This window comes from Perna viridis, chromosome 7 (assembly GCF_037379345.1).
Source record: "Perna viridis isolate PV_CMFRI_1.1 ecotype Kerala chromosome 7, ASM3737934v1, whole genome shotgun sequence".
Taxonomy (NCBI): domain Eukaryota; kingdom Metazoa; phylum Mollusca; class Bivalvia; order Mytilida; family Mytilidae; genus Perna; species Perna viridis.
This window is the reverse complement of record NC_142451.1, coordinates 47,473,354-47,483,361: the sequence shown is the minus strand read 5'-3', so window position 1 is coordinate 47,483,361 and position 10,008 is coordinate 47,473,354.

Sequence of the window (10,008 nt, the reverse complement as noted above, 5' to 3'; positions counted from 1 at the left end):
AAAAGATATGTGGTGAAAAAGATGAATTCACAAATCTTTCTGTCTGATCTTGAAGTAATAGCGTACATTTTTAACTATCGGACGACAATGATTGATCATAACTCTGTGGAGAGTTTGAAATTTCCAATAAAATGGACTTTTTTCAGTGTTTAGGTTAAGAGTGTTTTATTTTTCAATCTGAGAAATTGAAATCCACATTTTTTTACTTTTTTTTATTTGCCGTAAAATGATCTACATTTTTATCTTGTCATTGTGTGAAAAATTCAAGCGAATATTTGAAATTTTAAGGATTTTATACGCAAATATCATATTTAAACGGGAATGCACAGTTTCTTTTTTCCATTAGTATATGTATAAAATCTTAATGGATTACAGGACGATCTATTCAGAGACTTTGATTCAAAGTTTATAAAACTAAAAATTCTAAATGCAAGAGATTTACACAAGTAACACAGTCACTAAAAATATCTTTATTCCCATTTTAACTGTCGACTGTAGTTCATTTTTTACATTTACAACAGTTAAGTATTGTTTCAAAATTAAAACTGATAAAATTTCTATCTCTCGTTTACCGATAAAAATAGAGAATGACACATGGTTTTGCCACGTAAACTGACATTAGTAATGGTCAATTACTGCTCTCCATACCGACAATTATTACCATTTTATTTTTACGACATTCATTACCAATCTCAGCACAACTTGGTCCATTTAGTTAAAGACAAATAGTTATAGAGTTGTCAAAGATTTGCCAAAATGAAAAAAATATATTTCTATTGACTACCTTTTGCAAAATGCATTGGTTGCGATAAGTAAAAATGAACAACTGTCGACAGCAGAAATGGAATGTACGCAAACTCTTTGGTGATAGTTGTCAATGAGAAGATAAATTATATTTAGTTTAAGAACGGTGAGTCACTGTATAAAGCAGTCATAAAAGTCATAATTTGTTTTCACTCTACATGATGACGTACTCCCAAAGAGTGGGGAAACGCTCTCGGACCCACATGGGTTTGGGAGTGGGCCAGAGCGTCACTAAGCAGCCCAGTCGCTAATTTGTTTTTGTATAGATTATAGATATAGGCTAAAAACCACAAATTCCACTTCCCATAGGCTTCTATGCTAATTTCACAATATTCAATGGCTTCTCTGGACTTTACCTTAACTTTAACCTGCAGAGGACTATATATCAGCATGATTCTACATATGTCAGCTCACAATCCTCAGAATGGCATGTGGGGTTAGCAGACTTGCAGTGCAGTACTGGTCACCGGAAGTGAAGTGTCTATAAATAGCATGGGAAATCCCAGTGTTTTCACAAAATAGGGGTATATTTAGAAATCATTATGGAGATTAGGCTTCACATCACAAGAAGCAAAATGCACCTATAAAATGTGCAGAAATGTTTTTCCTTTCAGAAACTGTTTAAATTTTTTAAATGAGATGAGAACTTTTTTTCACAGCACTATGAGGAACAGGGGTAATTTCTGCGTAGGACTATTTTTGCGTACGTTCCAAATGCTCATTGCTTGAATTGGTGGTCTGTAACCTATATATAGCCTTTTTCCGGGTCTAAGGTTCACTAGCATTCAAATTGTAGGCAATATGTTTTCTTTATCGATGCTTAAATCGCTCTCAATTTGAGCTGCGGTCTTTTAAAGTTTTTTTAAAAAGAAAATTTTCAGATTCCGTAGCAGTATATACCCAGTAATGGTAATCAAATAGATACATATGTCATCGTGTTTTAAATTTTTTCAGAAACCACAAAGTCCACTCATCGTTTGACATTGTCATAAACATTAAAAGGTATCTGGTATCGGTATTGTCACCTCTACAAGATAATCTAGACAATCTGTATATAACAATTGTTACAAATCCTTTAAGAGGGATATCACTTACCTTTTTTCTAATTAACCATCATTCACAAAACGGATGCACATACAATGAAAAATAGACTTAGAGTGAAATCAAAATATTTACTGTCTGCTGAGAAAAATAAATAATTGTTCAGTACTGACTCCGGAGGTTTTCCGAGCCAATTTACAAAGCAAACAATTTATTAAATCGTTACAGCAAATGACCATTGGTCTTCAGACGGACCATGCCAGCGAGTCTACTTGCCTTTGATAAATGGGTGAAGTTTAATTATTGATATCAATAACCGTAGCCCCTCTCTTTGATTCTGGAAGATAACTGATCATTATAACGCTGGTACTAATAGAACTGCCCAATCTAATATGCTATCATCATTAACCCCGTGACAGTCATGTGCTCCTAACGTATCTCCGACCACGCCCTCTTTTTGTGAAAGGTGTCAGAAGAAACTGATACTAAATAGTCAGGTAATTAAGTCGGATATTTGTAGGCTATAATTGAATTTAATAAGAAAGAGTTAACTCTCATGATAGATGGCTGCAGTAATTAGTCTTATTGGCCAAAATGTGGGCCCTGTTTGATCATCAATATCATTATAATAGATTTAAGCATAACATACTTCGATATTTAAACAGAATCAGGGGCGTAGCTAGGCCTGTTTTATTTGTACGCAAAATTACGGCGAGGGGTCCTTGGGAGGGGGGGGTCGCTCAAGGCCTCCAGTGAGTCATTGCATTTAACCTTTATTTCATCTTTAAAATGTGTGTTGTGTGTTTTTATTTTTGTTACTGCGTATTTGCGTATAGGCAGCTACGCCCCAGAGAATGCTAAGAAATGGCTTGATGCGCTGAGATAACTTGCTGATCCAAGATGTGGGTCTCGTCCGGTGTCTCGGAATTTGGAGTCCCCCATTTATTGAAAAAAGTTTAAATCGTGCAATTTTGGGGTAAAAATTGACTAATGATAGCCCTAAACTCTCTTTTTCGGAACCCCACCATTGATCCGCCATAGGAAAGAACCATACAGTTTTAAAATTTAATATCTTAGGCTTAGACGACAAGATATCATTGGAATTCATGACTTCTGTATTATTACAAAATAGATTATTAATAAAATTAATGTCGTAAATATACATTCTTTTTCTTATTGTCCTAACGAATGATCGTTTAATTGTCAGTCTCTGTAAGAATCAGGCAGTGGGTGAAACATGGTATGAAAAACCCATCATTTTATAGCGTAATTCGACTATTTGCATTATTAGAATCAAGGATAAAAGTTGACATTTTCCATATCATTTTGGTACATTGAGTTATAATTTCATTGAAATGCACTGACAATGCATTTCAAGGGCAGATAACTCTGTCAAAAACTTCATTTTTTCAAACATTTTATTGAAAAATTTCTGGGCAAAGCCAGTGATACAGAGATCAAAAAATGGTCTTTGCAATTATCGGAAGCATCTTCGAGTGAAATTATATCGTCAGATCGGCTGGTTTTTGACAAGCGTGTTTCTGATTTTTCCCCATTTTGCCTGATTCTTACAAATACTTACACTTAATTCAAATGGACAAAAATATAAAGCATAAATATTTATTAAGTTATTAAAAGTGTTCAACAAATTATGATAAAAACAGAAGTTTATAACGGGTCATTTTACGAGATCATGCATCTTATACGGCCAACAGTTCTTCTATAATGTTGTAGTCAACAACAGAGATGCAACACACTGAACAACATCATCAAAACTCTTGTATCAACGGTCATTTAAAATTGAAATTTAAAGAACAATCGTACATAAAGTCATATGTTCTTTCAAAACATTTAACTTCTATACTTACAGCTGTCAAAGGTCTCCAGTTCTACCAAGGCATTTGCTACTCCCGTAGTGGTATCAATTCAATGTGGATCCTGAAAAATTCGAAAGATCTTCTGGAAATCTTCAATTCAAGATCATTATCTGAATACAAAAGCATTAAAACCTATGATTTTTTCAACTCTTTATACTTCTTTTCCTATACTCAGTTAAAATCCCGAATAAAAAACATACATCGTTGTTATTAAAGAAAAGACGGTACACCTAGATGTAGTTCTGGGTAGAGGTTCCTCATACTTTGTAAAAAAAACAGTTCCAAATTATCTTCCAAATATATCAAAGATGTTATCAAAATGCTGGAATGTTTTATCGACAAAGTATATGTCCAGTGTGGCGGACGCGTTTTTCAACAAACGGTCGGCATTCCAATGGGAACAAATGGTACTCTTCTACTTGCTGACCCATTTCTTCACTCTTATGAGGCTGACTTTATAGCTGATCTGATCCAAAAGAATGAACATCGTTTAGCTAGATCCTTTAATCTCAATTTCCGCTATATATTTATATGTCGTATTATCGCTAAAAAATCCTAGTTTCGGGGATTCTATACATCGCATCTATCCCAAAGAACTTAAGCTAAAGGATACTACAGACACTGTGAAGTCAGTCTCATATCTTGACCTACACTTAGAGATCGATAGCAAAGGAAACCTATTGACCAAACTATACGACAAACGCAGTGACTTTTTATTCCGTATTGTCAACTTTCCTTGCATCTGTGACAACATCCTTTCAGCACCCGTGTATGGAGTTTTCATATCACAACTCATACGTTATACCAGAGCTTGTCGTAACTACGCAGACATTTTGTATCGCACTTGACTTCTTACAATTAGGCTTTCGGAACAGTCTTATGTTGTTCCAAGATTGAAGTCATCACTACAGAAGTTTATGGTCGTCACAATGAACTCGTGGATCGTTACGGTGTACCCATCTGCACCATGAAATCTATCATTTGTTCAACGTGTCATAGTTTTCCTTTTCTTTTTCGTCTACCCTAGGACAGGACTTTTTATGAGCAACACGGCGGGAGTTTCTAGAAGAGCAGAGAACGCTTACCCTACCGGTGGTCTATACTCTCAGTTTTTAGTGGAGTCCGAGTCGCTCATTTACTCTTGTTACTTTGTATGTACTAGTTTGGTTAATTTATGTTCTTTGTTGTGTATGTCTGTTTACCTTGTTTGGCCTTTGTCCCTGGGTTACATTTCCGCTAGAATATTGGTTCCCTTGATTAATCTTAAAGCAAAAACCTTTGACAAAGTTGAGAAGAAACAAACCAGAACTTAATAAATCTTAATTGTAAATATATAAACGTTGTGTGATATTTTTGTTTCCTTCTTCAAACAAATTAGAAATGAATGAAAACACCATACAGAGTACAAACAGCGTGAGGCGACGACAAGAACCTGTCGCTATGTCTTCATTTATCCAAACAATGCTTAAGCAATCAAAATTCCTCAATATTATCAAGAATGTATTCATTATAATCCATATCTAATTCCGAAAGCTACGGTTACTTTCTTAAACAAACAATTTGTTTTGCGACATACGTTTTCATGCGTTCAGATGATGATCGCGCCATCTGGCTAGGAGGTTAGTGACGAGAGGTACGCAGTGGTATGTCGCCGGCCTGGTGAGAGTGACGGTAAAGCCATGCGCTACCAACGATGTGCTTCCTAACGAACGCATAACCGTAACACAATAAGGCCGATTTATAAATGACATATCCGTATATAATTAGGGTTTTGTTTCATAATTTTTGAAAAACTTGAATGAAATTCAATTTGGTATTTATTTACGATGTACAACAATGAAGACTGAACTGGTCACCATATGATATTATATATAACATTTTCCCCATCTGTTTCTTTTGGGAACCATGATTCTAACGGAATTCAAAATAATTAATCTAAGACTAACAGATAGACAGGGTAGACAGGGAAAAAAGGACACACTTAGAGAACATGAAATAACCAAAATAAAACGTACGAAGAAAAAAATGCAAATGGGCAGCCTTGACGCCAAAAAAAAGGTGGGTGCATGAACCAGTTTGCATACTTTAAGTTTCTTGTGAAATTTTCAAATTCTAATTGAAGTCATTAAGGGTAACCATAAGAAATGCAGTCACATTACATCATTTGGAGCGGTAAATATTTGACATATGAAATTTAATTCAAAGGAAAAAAATCTGTAAGACATTTAATAAGGCACAAAAGAGATGTGAAGCACCGAAATGATTCGTGTTAGGATCACAATCATTCATACATGCATACACATACGTAATCTCATCATCACGTCCGAAAAATGAGGAAAAAAATCTATTAATTAATCCAGAAACAAAAGATAAAAAAAAGTTACAAGCTTCAATAACGTTTCCCACAAAAATGATCACGAAAAGTATTATTTTAATAAATAATGAAGTAATTTTCGTGGGAAAATCATAATTTTCTTCAAGCAATACAAAGAATTCTTGAAATGACAGAGATAACCCTACATTTATTAAAGTGTACAGATAAGCTGTGATAAGTTACACCATCATCTGTAAATAAGTAAACTACTAACACATTAACTGAAATACCTATATAGAGAAATTAGATACAAATATATGATAAAACAAATAATTTATGTTTAATTTAACAGATATTTACACTGGGGTGATATTGTGGTTATTGGAAAATGTAATCATGGCTTAAGCGGTAAGTTGATTAAAAGTCTGAAAGAGTTCACTTTTTAGGTCAGTCATTGAGCCTCTTTTTCGAAATTCATGGATACACCTCACTTAATGGACCATAATATACAGGTCAAGTTCAAATACTTTATAATTTTCGTATCGTCCAGGAGATATAGCTCCTTTTCACTCTTGAAAAATGATGTGTGGTAATCTGTTACAGACACGTTGAAAAGGAGAGTTGCCAGACGCGGTACCTCAGAAAAGGGTGGGTGGGGGTGGGGTGGTGGTGTGCTAGAACATTATATACCTTTTTTGAAAAGAAAAAAAATTAAATGAAAAGGAAGGTGAAAACTCCTGTACCCACCAGTTTCGAGTGATTTGAAATCCTAAAATAAGGATTAGGCAAACGTGTTATTTAACTTGCGACTTTCAACATTCCCTTTTCCAATAATACTTTAAGTTCATATCAAAGCATTTGCTTTTTAATATCGCATCACTTCACTGCCTCTCATAAGTATGTATATTTTAACATATCCCGTTCACTGATCTAACATGAACATGAATTTTTTTGGTTTTCAATTAATTTACCGTTGGTAACGAGACAGTATCGTACCCCGGAGTAATACGAGTAGAACACGTGTTTTGGTGTAACTGCTAATTGATCATCTTGTTAATTGGTGATAGACAACTTAGCTTCCTACATAATTACACTGATTGATGGTCGCGACCAAGTTAATACCCTCTGAAATATCATTTACCTGTCTGGAGTCCAAATCTTCCAACAGTGCTCCTGGTTCAATTTTCGAAATTGTGTTAAAAGTACATCAGCTGAGAAATTCTATTTCATCCCAAAAATTTGTATTGCGTAACATAACATTTATCAAGGTATCAACTCAAGATTCAACGTTGATTTAATTGTTTAATTGTATATACTGTTGTCGTTACTGTACCTATTTTCCTTAACTTTGTCTTGCTTTTCTTCTGTCGAGATTTAGATAAATGTTTCAACCTTGTTTTTCATTTTTGTATTCCAAGAATTCCGCTATAAATATAGTTTGGTCTCAATGTGGTACATGGACATATCCGCTAGTGCTTAACAGTTTGGTCTCAGTGTGATACATGGACATATCCGCAGCTAGTTCTTAATAGTTTGGTCTCAGTGTGGTACATGGACATATCCGCAGCTAGTGCTTAACAGTTTGGTCTCAGTGTGGTACATGGACATATCCGCAACTAGTGCTTAATAGTTTGGTCTCAGTGTGGTACATGGACATATCCGCAGCTAGTGCTTAACAGTTTGGTTTCAGTGTGGTACATGGACATATCCGCAACTAGTGCTTAACAGTTTGGTCTCAATGTGGTACATGGACATATCCGCAGCTAGTGCTTAACAGTTTGGTTTCAGTGTGGTACATGGACATATCCGCAACTAGTGCTTAACAGTTTGGTCTCAATGTGGTACATGGACATATCTGCAGCTAGTGCTTTATAGTTAGGTCTCAATGTGGTACATGGACATATCCGCTGCTAGTGCTTTATAGTTTGGTCTCAATGTGGTACATGGACATATCCGCAGCTAGTGCTTAACAGTTTGGTCTCAGTGTGGTACATGGACATATCCGCAACTAGTGCTTAACAGTTTGGTCTCAGTGTGGTACATGGACATATCGGCAACTAGTGCTTTACAGTTTGTCTCAATGTGGTACATGGACATATGTTCTATGTTCTATGCTCTATCTGGCAGCTAGTGCTTTATAGTTTGGTCTCAATGTGGTACATGGACATATCCGCAGCAAGTGCTTTACAGTTAGGTCTCAATGTGGAGAAGGCTGGCATACATGGTCATATGTTCGCCTTATTTTCGATTACGTCACATAAAGGAGCAAATTTTGAGACTTCAGAAATCACTGAACCGTTTGTTGGATACTGCAGAATCTATCAATGGAGTCCACTCTCTACATCCGGAGAATAGTTTCATAAAAAAAGTATTTGAACAATTAAAATTTTCTTTTTGTCATAAGAAGTTGTCTTCCCAAAAAAAAGAAAACAAAACAAAATACACATTTTTTAAACAATGCTTGAATTTTAACATCGAAAATCATTATTTTGTTTTTCAAAAGAAAACGGTCCAGACTTCAACACAACGTAGGAGGGAAACATTCATTCACCCACTTACAAATTTTTCGAAACGGCTTTTTGATTGAATAATTGGTTTCCACAGGTCCGAAATAAGAATACTTTGATTTTTTCTTGTGTTGCAAACCGATAAAATACCAGAGACAAACAAAATATATTTATTACTCGTTTAAGTACGATCACTGTTTCGGAAAAAAAGTTACCCTGAATCTGGCATCACACCTTGACAATTTGCAGCCGATCGGTCATAATTTAGACATTTGTCTCGAAGCACAAAATGTCTGATATTGAACATCATTTCGTGTCCTGTATATATAACAGTGAGATTACTTTCACCTTTAAGACATTTTTCGACAAATTAGGATGAAAACAGCGATAAATCGAAGTTCGAATCAAAATGGTATGTTTTACCATGAACAGAAATATGACAACTTATGAGTTTATACCTATATTAAAGTTGAAATTTCCCTTTATGTTGATAAACGTAAAATGCTAGTAGCAAAATAATACTTTCTCACGGTACTGTTTTTTTTCTTCATGGACTGAAGCGAAATCAGTGCATTGGTGATTCATACGTATTCTATTGTAACATCCTATTGAGGACTTTTATCAATTCCTTATGAAAGTTGTATGCATACAGTGCATCATCACCTTCATAGACATGATACGATATTTAGACACCGGTAGACTAGACCCTTTGTCCACGTGCATGATATTGAGTTTTTTTTTGCATTTTTTGTCAAAGCTCATATACGGTTAGTGCGATCTTATCCCTGTGCATGCACTTTTGCATCAAAATGATATATTTCCTTGGGTATGTTTGTTTTTCAGAAATACAACCGAATTTCACCAGGAAAAAAAGAATTAATAATAAATTATACACACACCCTGAAAATTCGAGAAAGTATTTTACTTAGTTGAGAAAAGGTATAACACAGGTAAATTTAATCGAACACATTTGAGGACCCCATAATCCCTAACCTTAATTGATGTTGTTTTAGCCTAATAATCAACCGTTGGAGAAACGTGAATAAACCATTTCTGCACTGGCCAGATTTAATATATTTGCAATGATATTATGGGTGTTCCTATTTTTGTCTAGTAGCAAATTTCTCAAATCGCGGAAGGGGAGGCAACTACTTTTTAATGGATCTTTTCCTTAATTTCTGAACTTCATGAAGTTTTACACACGTCACACATTAACAAGAAATTAACATTTAACATGTACATAACTTTTAATGCATACCAATACGGACCGAACACAATACCTCTGTAACAATTATAGTGTGCTTAGGATATTTTGTATTATTCAAGTTCCATACATCTTTGTGTGATACTCCTAAACATCAAATCATCAGGAGATTGACAATTAAATACACGCAATATTCCCATTGGCAATTGACACCCTTTCCCACGATCATTTATTCCACGATTTTACACTGAATAACAATGA